Genomic DNA, 12,570 nt, shown 5'->3' on the forward strand with positions numbered 1-12,570 from the left:
GTACCAATTAAAGACTTAAGCACGTTGATTTGTTGGTGATCTTCAAGCTCTTATTAGCACAAGTTGTCCTCATCAAAACCATGACATATAAAGAGAGCTTTCCAAAGTGTTCCTCTTGACATGCACACTTTCAGTTTTAAGTTGGTTTTTCTCAATAATGCTTAAGATAAGCGCCATAAAAGTGTATGAATTTTAGGTATGTTTGGCACTTATCAGTGCTGCCGATAGAAGTCAAAATCCCATCATTGAGAGTGCTTGCTGAAGCTGAATTAGAAGAGGCAGAATGGGTCCAAGCCCGACATGATCAGTTGAATCTTATTGAAGGGAAAAGGTTGGTAGCCATATGTCATTGTCAATTATACCAGAGAAGGATCATGAGGGCACATGCTAAAAAGGTACACCCCCGAATATTCAGGGAAGGTGATATGGTACTCAGGAAGATTTTACATATTCAAAAGGATCACCGGGGAAAGTGGACACCCAATTATGAAGGCCTGTATATGGTAAAGAAAGCTTTCTCCGGAGGAGCTCTCATTCTGACCAACATGGACGGAGAAGACCTTCGTCTCTCCATAAATTCTGATGCAGTGAAGAAGTACTATGCCTGAGGCGGCTCCCTAGAAAAAAAGAGAAACGAAAAAGAAAGAAAAGAAAAAAAAACAATTTCTTAGGAATATTGTTGTAATGAACACAATATCTATTTATAAAATTGCATACATGTTTTAAGTGAAAATGGAGAATGATGAAGACAAATTCCCATAAGGTGTGAATTCTCAGATAATTGTTTCTAATGACACAATGTTTCTTTGTAATCCCTAAACACTTTTGAAGATATCCCTAGTCACCCCATTTCAGCCAAGACTTTATGAAGGATGATCAATTCCTAAAATAAAAATCCCAAAAAACATTAATAACCGGGGAAGGGTAGTTTTTCAAATGTTCCTCGAAATTCAAAATAATAGTTCTTCAAATCAAATAGTGAGAGTCTAGAAATTTCAAAATAGAAGAAAAATGAGAAAAGGTCCGCTAATATCTTTAAGAGATCTTAGGCAAAAATTAGGACAAAAACACATCAGATCCTCTCCATCAATAATAAAAACGAAGCAATAAAATCACGAGAGGAATAATTGGAAATAGCATATTGGAGAAAAGGAGATGTAGTGGGAAAGGAAACGCGACTTGAGCCTTTATATCTATTTTCTTGAGAACTATTTAGTCAGGCCACGATTCAAGCCCAAAAAGTCCTTGTTGGTGAATAATTTGTTTGGAACCATGCTAGGGTAAAAAGAAAACTGATTCCAAAGAGAAAATGTTTTAAATTCATTCATGTTATTAAACCAACACTCGCACAAAATGATCATTACACCAATATTTCTAACAAGTAAAAATAAAAATAAAAAGAACATCCCGTTAGGTCGAAAATCTGAAAGGGCGACCTAAGCAAAAGTTAGGGATTATTATCGAAGAAAGTCATTCTCAATCGGAAGAGTCATCAATCAGGAAGACATCAAAACAAGATACTAGGACAAATTTATTAGATGAGGAGGCTCCTCCAATAAATTTATAGTAAAGGTCCTAGAGCATGATCATTAAGTGATTCACAACTTTCAGATTCCTAAGTAAGATACTAGGGCAATTTATTGGACGGTCATTCTCTCCCAATAAATTCATAGCAAGACGCAAAGGCAAATATGTTGAACAATTGCGTTTTTGGAAAGATACTAGGGCAAAATTTTTGAGGAGATAAATTTTTTTGACAAAGTTCGAATCTTGGCGAGTGGAAATTAATGTTTTCATTGTTATGAAAAGTTGAAAGAGATGTAACATACCCCATCCTAAAACCCCTTCAATTTCCTACCTCGTCCATTATTCCTCATATAGTAGTGCATGATTTGTTTTTATGAAATTACAATGATGAATAATAATATGACATTTTGCGATAATCAATCAAAACAAGTAATCGAGCAGTCTGGCTATCCGTAAACAAGAACTGAAATCATGTCGATATAAAAGATTTATTACTAGAGTTTCAACACTCAATGAAGTTGGAACTTCGGGTTGTAAGGATGCTCAAAAGCAAATTCAATGATAACAAACTTGTAAAATAAAAACAATCATGATTTTGTCAATAAATGATGCAAACGTTGCAAGCAAAACCACTTACTTCGTACTACATATGCACAAACTAAAAAGCATCTCATTCATATCATGCATCCATTCATGAAATTCATTGCAAAAAAAAATTATTATTTTAGGCCTCAATGGGTAGAAAGTAGGCTAGCTCCAGCCAACCCAATCCCTCTCAACCTACCAATAAGCGAGTTCCAGCATACATGACCTGCATTCTCGCTTGAGCTTTTATTATCTAGAGTTCTGACAGTACCCGACATGCGTTCTCGCTTTACCTGTTTATCTTATCGAGTTCTGGCAGTACCCGACCTGCATTCTCGCTTTACCATTTTTATGTTATCGAGTTTCAGCAGTACCCGACCTACGTTCTCGCTTTACCTTTTTTATGTTATTGTGTTCTGGCAGTACCCGACCTGCGTTCTCGCTTTACCTTCTTACGTTACCGAGTTCTAGCAGTACCCGACATGCGTTCTCGCTTTACCTGTTTATCTTATCGAGTTCCAGTAGTATCCGACCTGCATTCTCGTTTTACCTTTTTATGTTATCAAGTTCCGGCAGTACCCGACCTGCGTTCTCACTTTACCTTTTTTATCTTATCGAGTTCCAGCAGTACCCGACTTGCATTCTCGCTTTAACTTTTTTATGTTATCGAGTTTTGGCAGTACCCGACCTGCGTTCTCGCTTTACCTTTTTTATCTTATCGAGTTCCGACAGTACTCGACCTGCATTCTTGCTTTACCTTTTTATGTTATTCAGTTTCGGCAGTACCCGACCTCCGTTCTCACTTGACCTTTTTTATGTTATCAAGTTCCGGCAGTACCCGACTTGCGTTCTCACTTTACCTTTCTATTATCTAGAGTTTCGGCAGTACCTGACCTGCGTTCTCGCTTTACCTTTTTATCTTTTCGAGTTTCGGTAGTACCCGACATGTGTTCTCTCTTTACCTTTTTATGTTATCGAGTTCCGGCATTACCCAACCTGCGTTCTCGCTTTACCTTGTTTATCTTATCGAGTTCCTGCAGTACTCGACCTGCTTTCTCGTATTAAAATCTTCGCTTTCCAGGACCTTGAGTCTGATGTGCTTTCAATCAATCTTCCTAGGACCTCGGGCCTAGTCTGAATTTTCAAGACCCATTGGTATCCTCGCGCTCTCAATTTCAAAATTTTATTTTGGGATCATTCCATTGGTCTGGACAAAATGTGCATTCATTTCTTTACTGATTACTTACTATGAATATCATGTAAACCTCACTTTGCATGCTATATAGTAAGTAACAAGTAAAGATGGACAACTGTGAATACCCAATTTTGTCCGACCTACTTTTATAAAATTAAGAATACAAGAATTTCAAATACAACAAATATAAAAAATATTAATAAAACTTGAAAATAATATTTTTTATGTCGAGAATTGATATTGTCATCTTTGTGTGTTAGATCCTTAACCATCAATCACATATTATTGACCTCTTTTTAATTTGATTACAAATATTTAAGCATGGGATGTGCCCTTTTGGATACTCTCTCTGAGTAGGGATCTAAAGGATATAATTTGTCTTGAACGTAAAAATTGGACACTTATGATGTTTAGCAAGATATGTGCATACTCACATTAGTGCATCTTCTCTCCGTTTTGTTTATTTTTCTAATTATCAAATGTTTTATTTCCTTTGGATAATGGTTTTATACATTAGTTGTGATTAAAGAATTCAGATTAGTTCCTTTTAGTAGTTAATGTGTGAGCTGGGCATATCAACTTTTCCATGTAGAATAGTATTGGTTTCCTTGACCATCATGAAGTTTTTTAGTAAACCATTTGTTTATTGGGATCAATATAATGCTGGTAAGATTACCAGCTGCAACAAAGGTGGATAGACCTAAAAGACTGGCACCTCCTTCAGATTCTATAAAGTAGAAGACAAGGATAAACAAACCAGACCTAACCTAGTTCCCCTTCTATTCTATAGGGCTAGTCTAGGCTAGTTGTCTAAGTCAGTCTCGCTAGTACCTTTTCAATTGGAAGAAAGGATAGTTAAAATCTAAGGTAAGCTTTCTTAGCCGACAAGCCAGCCTTCTTTCATTTACCATTTTAAAGCCTAAGGAGAAGATCGGTACATCGACAAGCCTAAGGAGAATATCGGTACATTGATTCATCGGCCAAAGAAAGCAGGGGTCCTTTTGTCGAACTGAGTCCCTATAACCACTAGAGGCCTTTTACTATGCAGGCTTTCACGGAACTCCTTAGCCTATAAGGATAAGGAGCTTTTCTAGCTATTTTTTTTTTTATATTTATGATAGTACTTCGCTTGTCCTCCTTCCTTTCCGGAGCTTATGTCAATAAAATAAGTCAGTCTACCCATTCTTTTTATTATACTAGGATAGCTAAGCTAGTAAATAAAAAATCCGGCTTGAAAGGACACATCTGCAAGGGAAAGGGAATCTTTGCTCTGCCCTTTCGGATTAGTCAATAAATTAACCAATCAAGATGTGTAGAAATTAATTGAACAAGGAGACACAAATAAGTAATACAACAATTACAATTAGTCTCGGAGCCACATCTTTAAGAGGCAAGTGAATTCATAGACTAATCAAAACAATAGAGGTTGATGTTGTTGCACCTTTTCAACTCTGCGTTTTCTACAAAGACCCTCTCCAACTTCAGTCTCTCTAAATCAAAGTCCACAAAATCTTCAAGTATAGAGTGCAGTTCAAGTTGTGTGCTGCTTTTGTGCGTAAAATCAAACACAGAAAATGAAGCTGCTAAAGCTATTAAGATCAATAACACTATCAAGCTTTCTCAAAATGGAGATTTTTCTGTTGTTTTAAATCTGAATTGTATAAAACAGTTATGCAACACTCTTTTAAATCTCTTTCCACCATATGAGTTCGATTAATCTTCTTTTGAAAGGGAGTGCTTAAAGGCATGTGGAGTCGAGCATAACAGGCCCCCTCGATTATGGCCTTTGGTAAAAACCTAGCGACTCATGCTACACATGAATTCATGAAAAGAGAATAGAATCAGGGAGTTTTAGTATAGTATAATATCTTTAAACAGTAAACAAGATTCAAACAATAAACAGTCAAAGGTCAAGACTTACACAGATTTTTATCCCTTGTGGACGGTTGTAAAAGTTGAGGCATTGATGGAATAATGTCAAGAGAAAGAAGAGTCAGGTTGTGAGTCATCAAGCACTAGAAAGATGGTATTAATCAGATGGAATATACTATTTTCAGTTACATAGTATTAATCAACAATAAGATGCAATATCAATGAGCAGTATCAATATAATCAAAAGAGATGACATCAACCAGTCCAATCAACCGTGAGTTACAAATAAAGTGATATTAAACTAATGCAATGCATCATTATTGTATCAGTTACAATCAGCAAATGATGAGTATAATAATCAGAATAGAAAGCCAGGAGGTGCAGAAAAGAAACTAGAAATATACAAATCAAAGGTCAATCCCTTTCAGTTACAGAAATCAATAAAAAGGAAGAAAAATAGGCCAAACGTGAAAAGCAGGTGAAACAGTGCAGATTTCTGTTACGCATTCAGAGTCATTTAGGCAGCAAGAGTATTACCAAACATATCAGTCATGTGATGAATTTCAGAAACGAGTTAATGCTTATGTTACAACCAGCTATAAAGCTTCAGAATAAAATCTCAAAGATGATAATTAGGAAGAGAAAATAAAAAAGTTACGACGCATTTACATAATCAGCAGTTATTGAGCAGTTTTAGAATGATATAATCAGAGAGCAAAAGGTCAGGGCATATTACTAAATTTCAGTTAGCAATTCAAAGGGTTTTTGTATTAACCCATACTCAGCTATAAAAGACCATATGAAGCAACAAGCAGAGAGTAACACAGAAAACCCAGAGAAAAAGACTACAATACAGAGAGAGAGAGCATACTGATAGGGGATGTACATATACACATATCACACAACATAGCAAAACAACCATCAAGAAGAAGAGAAAGAAAACAAACACCACATATACACGGATATAGAGGTTTTTTGACACATGTTCATTACTACCTACATCTTTTCTCATACACTATCATCTTGTTCTCTGTCTTCATAACCAAATTTATGTACCGAGCATAACCTCTTCATATACGACGATCTATTAAAAGATAATCGTGCAAAAACCAGAGAGCTTGTATACAAATTTAGAATACAAGGTGCATAAAGAGATTGAAAGTGTAAACACTAGCCGAACTAAAGAGGTTTCAGGGATGAAGGAATTATAAAGGAGTATCAACAAAAGGAAGGAACCAACACCAGGTGCATTATTTTAATAAACTGACAACTCAGGTTATCATTTTGTTTTATCATCAGCAATCATCATACTATACCATGTTTATCATTATATAATTTATATCCTTAAGTGTATTTCGCTGTTTATACCCACGTCTTAACAACACACATGCTTTAGTACAAAGAACACCAACATCATTTCTACCCATTATTGATAATATGCATAACATATTGGTATCTACACAAAACATCATTTTTAGCATTAAATCATACCCTTCAACTGGACTCACATGAACATTCATTTAACTAGCAAATCATAAAAGCAATCAAACATGAACATACATAGACATAAGGCGCGTCCAGAACCATTGATAAAGTATTCGAAGTAAGAATTGGGAGTATGAAATATACCTTAAGTGACATCACCATTCCAAAAGCTTTGCTACTCCTCTATTTTTGGTCTTGCATAGACCCAAATCATAAACCACCGCAAACCATCTTACCACACCGTCTTCACTCTCCCTTGATTCACCTACTAAAAAACCTAAAAAAAAGAGAATAAACCAATACCAGCATGACCAAAACAATCGAATAAGAAAACAAAAAGTGAAGAGGGAGATGAGTTCACCTTCATCGAAGCAAGGAAGAGAACCATCGCTAACCACGAAGAGACTTCAAAATGGGGCACAACCGTGAATTAACTATCACCGCCGCTAAAAAACGAAAAAACCGCCACGGACAGCCCTAGGTCACCATTGTCATCGTCGAAGAAGAAGAAGAGAGGAAGGAGAAGGGCTATGCTATGAAGAAGAAAGGAGGAGGATATTTTTTAGGGATTTCATCCCCTCCCATTTCTCTGGTTCATGAGGTATGAAGGGGGTTTCCCTATTTTGCTTTCTAATCCCTCCCAATTAAACTCATTCTTATTACTAAATGCCTACTATTAATTAATTCATATGATAACTTAATGCCTTTTTATTACTTCTTTTGATTTACTATTTGCTGTGACATGTATAGTGAATTGGATAGTATATGTTATTACCAAATATTAAACAATATCATACACATTATCTTAAACTAAATAATATAAATGCATGTTTAACAATATAAATAATAATGCAAAACTATTTCATCAATAAACTAAATATTAAATTTTTATAGTAAAGTCATGGTTCGAGTCGTCTCTAACTTCTCTGAAAATGGGAAGAAGGTCTACGACCAACACCGTCTCTAAGCTATTAATTTCACATAAAAAATAATTAACAACTATTTTATTACTTAAGTTATTACGGAATTTTTATAGTAGGTCATGGTTCGAGTCGTCTCTAACTATTTTCGAACTAGAACTACGTAGTCTTGATTTCTCTATTGCACCCGGTGATATGTAGGAGCAAGATAACCTCTTGTCAAATGCAAATATAAAAATAAAAATATTTTGTTTACCAATTGAATTTTGAATGAATAATTTTTAATGGTATAAAAATCTGTGTGATTAGCGAGGGTATCATTTTAATACGGGTGGACGGGGTACTAATACCTTCCATGACCCGTAATCGACTCCCGAGTACAGAATCTCTATTCAAAAACCACTTTTATCCAAATTGAGCATAAACTAAGAGTTTTCTATGTTTTAACCGCAAAAAACATAGTGGCAACTCCAAATCAATTAGGAGAGGTAAAAAATCGAGTTCGCCTCTTCCTAAGTCGTAGAGCCGGTCTTCCAACCGAAAATCAGGTCGCGACAATATAGAACTTGAGAAACATTGCTTAGATGTTTTAAGTCCAACACAAAGGTTACCACCGTCAAATGTTGTGGTTCAATACTCGGTTGCAGTTCAGGAACAAATGGAACAACCAATGAATCTAGAATAAGGGGATTCATATGCACAAGTGTCTCTTAGAAGATCTACGAGATCACATCATGCACCAGATAGATTAAACTTGATGGTGCAAGATACAATAACAAATGAGGATTATCATATTGATGATGACCCCAAATGTTATGAAGAGGCCATCCAAAGCTTGGCCCATGAGAAGTGGCAAGAAGCCATGGAATCTGAAATGAAATCCATGAAGACCAACAAAGTATGGACTTTAGTCGAGGCTTCAAAGGACATAAAACAATTGGTTGTAAATGGGTTTACAAGAAAAAGATTGGAGCAGATGGAAAGGTTGAGACTTATAAAGCTCGCCTTGTTGCTAAGGGATATCGTAAAAAAAAAGGAATAGATTATGATGAGACTTATTCTCATGTGGCAATGCTCAAATCGAATTGGATTCTACTTGCTATAGCAGCATACCATGATTATGAAAAATGGCAGATGGATGTGAAAACAACTTTACTTAATGGAGAGTTGAAAGAGGATGTGTATTTGACACAACCCGAAGGATTCACACATATGTCTAATCATAGAAAAGTTTGTAAGCTACAACGATCCATTTATAGATTAAAGCAAGCTTCTAGAAGTTGGAATATTCAGTTTAACAACACAATCAAAATGTTTGGTTTTGTAATATGTGAAGAAAAACCTTGTATTTACAAAAAGGTCAATGGGAGCATGATTATCTTCCTATTGCTATATGTTGATGACATATTACTCATACCTTTTGTAACCCTGTGGACACTTATTTCTTTCCCTACCTTTTGTCTAATAATTTGGGATTTATTCCCAAAAGAGGAGAAATAAAATTATACTTTTTATCCAATAATTTGGGAGTTAGGGGTGACAAAAGCTTTGAAAATGGTGAAGAATGAAAAAATGGGTGGACCAAATAATATACCTATTGATGAGATCATGATGTCTAAGAAGATTTCAAATGAGTGGAGGAGAAGATTCTAATCCTTATCTATAAGAACAAGAGTGACATGAAAAATTGTGTAACCTATAGGAGGATTAAGTTCATAGATATATTATGAAGTTGTGGGAGATGATAATTGAGCAGAGTCTAGACAAAAGACATATATAATTTGTGAGAAATATTTCCAAAATATCTGAATTCACATAACGAGTATATACATATTTTGGTTTCATAATAAATGAAACAAGATGACAATTGGATTAGTAGTTGTAGCCATTGGGAAGGAAGTAAGGGTCATGAGTTTGATCTTTAGCTTGGACGGTTTTGATATGTTTTATTCACGAATAAAAATGAAACAATACAACCGCTAGAAATCGAACCAGGAACCTCTATGATGCCAAACGATATACCTTACCACTAAGCTACAGAACTTATTCAGACGATTAGTGAATCGTTATTGTATATACCCGTTTGGTGAATAAGTGTAGAATCCTAAAAGTGTTTCTTTTCACCAAGTGACATTTATTTCTCTATAAATACAGAAATTTCAAGGCATAATGAGACACACAAGAATCCGAAAAAATCCGAATTTTCTCATCCAAGAAATCATCCTCCATTTCTCTAATGCATGAGAGAAGTGTAGGAAACATAAGTTTGTAAAATATTATTGAAAGATATGTTTGTTGTGTTTGTGCAAAACATATCAAGGTTTTCCAAAGTATCCTGAAGGGGATTCGTTGTTCATTCCATTTGCATCCAATATACTTAAATTGGTGGGGGCGAATCGAACCTAAAGGTTAGTGTGGCAACACACGCTTTGGATGTTTCTACATGCATTTCAATCAAACATTTCTTTGTTCAGTGATGCAACATATTCCCAAGTATACAAGATTTCTCACGATCTTTAGGTTCGATTTTGTATTAATGGTTGTATCACTTAAAGAAATGAGTTAAGAGGGAGAAATCAACATTGCAATGATATGGAGATATCACCATCATATGGAGAGTATACTTACCTATAAGCAAGACTTCTTCATCAAATAAGTCTATGAGAACGGTACACTTCCTTTTATATATTTTATTGTGGAAAATCTAAATTCTAAATATTGATATTAATATGTTTATGAAAGTTTATGTATGCATATAAACTAATGATAGTTTACATGTGGTATCAAAGCCCATATTTATGAACACATGTTTTCCCTTTGAGAATAAGTAATGATTTTTAGAATAAAATGTTATCATATGTATTTTATAATGAGTATGGTTAGGAGCTTTATTATTTTCCATTGGTGATTATTTATCCATGCATGAATGATGTTTCTATAATTGTTCTTGACTACTTGAATTCTGTAAAATTTTAGCATAAAATTTTCTGCTGTAAATTTGTATACTAAATATTTGTTTGTATGAATAGTTATGAAAGTTGGATGAATAATGAAATTAAAGTTAGAAAATTGAATATTGAGTATTTTTCTGCAAACCATCAAGAAGAGTATATCATACAAATTTTTGGATGAATTTCATGAATGCATGATCAACAAGTCATGATGATTGGCGCATGTTTATCAATAATAGTAAAAGTTTATTTATGTGCCTATATGAAAAGATATATAGAATTATTGAAGAGATATATGGATTCTCCAGAAAAACACATGAGATGGCATGGAAAGGCAATTTAAATATTGGTTGGGTTTTCGCTTCTGGAATTTCAGTAGTGTTCAAAATGTACTTGGTATACATTTTAGTTGCCCAAACTGTACAACAAATGACCATCGGTTGCAATGGTTGGCTAATTTACTGTTTATTGGAAGGTTCTATGTTCGATCACCAAGAATGTACCACTAAGCTACTATTTCAATGTTGTAATTTGTCACTAGAATGACATTCTATAGTATGAAAATAAATTTCATTTTGGAATCAAATAAAATGAATTGGTTGTGGTGAATATTAATCGTTCTTTTGGAAGAATATACATATACTAGTTGAGTGACATATGATGAAGATTATGTTTCCACAAGTAGATGATGGATCTTCATCCTTGGTGGAAGTGGAGTTTCTTGGAGTTCAAAGAAACAAACTTGTATAGCCGACTCCATCATAGCTGCAGAATTTATTATTCCGGTTGCAGGTAGTAAAGAGGCTTAATGACTAAGAAATTTATTGTATCAGATACATATTTGGCGAAAGCCAATGGCATAAGTATCTATACATTGTGACAGTTAGTCTATGCTTTCAAAAGCATATAGCCAAATGTATAATGGAAAATCCAAATGTATTGGTTTAAGACATAGCTATGTAAAATGAATTAATTGCAAATGGAGTAATTTCCATAGTGTTCATAAGAACTGAAAAGAATCTTGCAGATCCTTTGACGAAAGATCTGACAAAAGATATGGTGTTGAAAAACATCATCGGGGATGAGACTCAAGCTCATGTCTAATTGATCACCAATAGTGTTAACTCAACTCACACTTGAGTAGCATCAAGTCTTGAGTTCAATGATGGAAAACACTAGAGTGATTGCAAGTACTTGACTATAGACACATCCCAAGTGATAAAAGTACTTGGACCATAAGCACAAAGTTGGAAGGTTGAGTTTTACTCTTAATAGACATATAGCAAGAATTTGCTGGAATGCTTATTATGGGTGCATTTATGATATAGTCTACCTATATGAGAATGAAGTTGGCCGCTTCATAGAGTTAAAGGGCTTGACTCTTAAATTCTCATGAAAAGGATATGTGACACAAGGCCTTATCAAATGTGTCATATTTATAATTCTTTCAATAGTACCGAGATTTCATGTGTGAGTTGTGCACGCTTATTCTAATGAATAGTTGGTTCAAAGCTTGTCTACCAATTTCTATTCGGAGTAAGTGGAACCCATAACTTACTAAGTAATGGTTCAAATCGTAAGATACCATTATCTGAAACCATGATATTTCCATATTTATGAGATTTCTTATATTTTGAAAATGGTGGGGGATTGTGAGAGATATTTCTAAAATATCTGAATTCACATAACGAGTATATACATATTTTGATTTCATAATAAATAAAACAAGATGACAATTGGATTAATGGTTGTAGCCATTGGTAAGGAAGTAAGGGTCACGAGTTCGATCTTTAGTTTGGATGGTTTTGTTATGTTTTATTCACGAATAAAAATGAAACAATCCATTGGTAAGGAAGTAAGGGTCATGAGTTCGATCTTTAGTTTGGATGGTTTTGTTATGTTTTATTCACGAATAAAAATGAAACAATACAACCGCTAGGAATTGAACCAGGAACCTCTATGATGCCAAACAATATACCTTACCACTAAGCTACAGAATGTATTCAGACAATTAGTGAATCGTTATTGTATATAG

General features: G+C 34.5%; 1 long non-coding RNA gene across 1 annotated transcript; it reads right to left on the bottom strand.

The window, feature by feature from the left end:
• On the bottom strand, positions 4,540-7,305 carry LOC109325036. Its single transcript, XR_002105065.1, has 4 exons — positions 7,026-7,305; positions 6,809-6,941; positions 5,229-5,322; positions 4,540-5,117 (listed from the first exon to the last, which is right to left on the bottom strand). It is a non-coding gene; the product is annotated as an uncharacterized LOC109325036 (long non-coding RNA).

The sequence above is a fragment of the Lupinus angustifolius genome, chromosome LG13 (genome assembly GCF_001865875.1).
Source record: "Lupinus angustifolius cultivar Tanjil chromosome LG13, LupAngTanjil_v1.0, whole genome shotgun sequence".
In the NCBI taxonomy this organism is placed as follows: domain Eukaryota; kingdom Viridiplantae; phylum Streptophyta; class Magnoliopsida; order Fabales; family Fabaceae; genus Lupinus; species Lupinus angustifolius.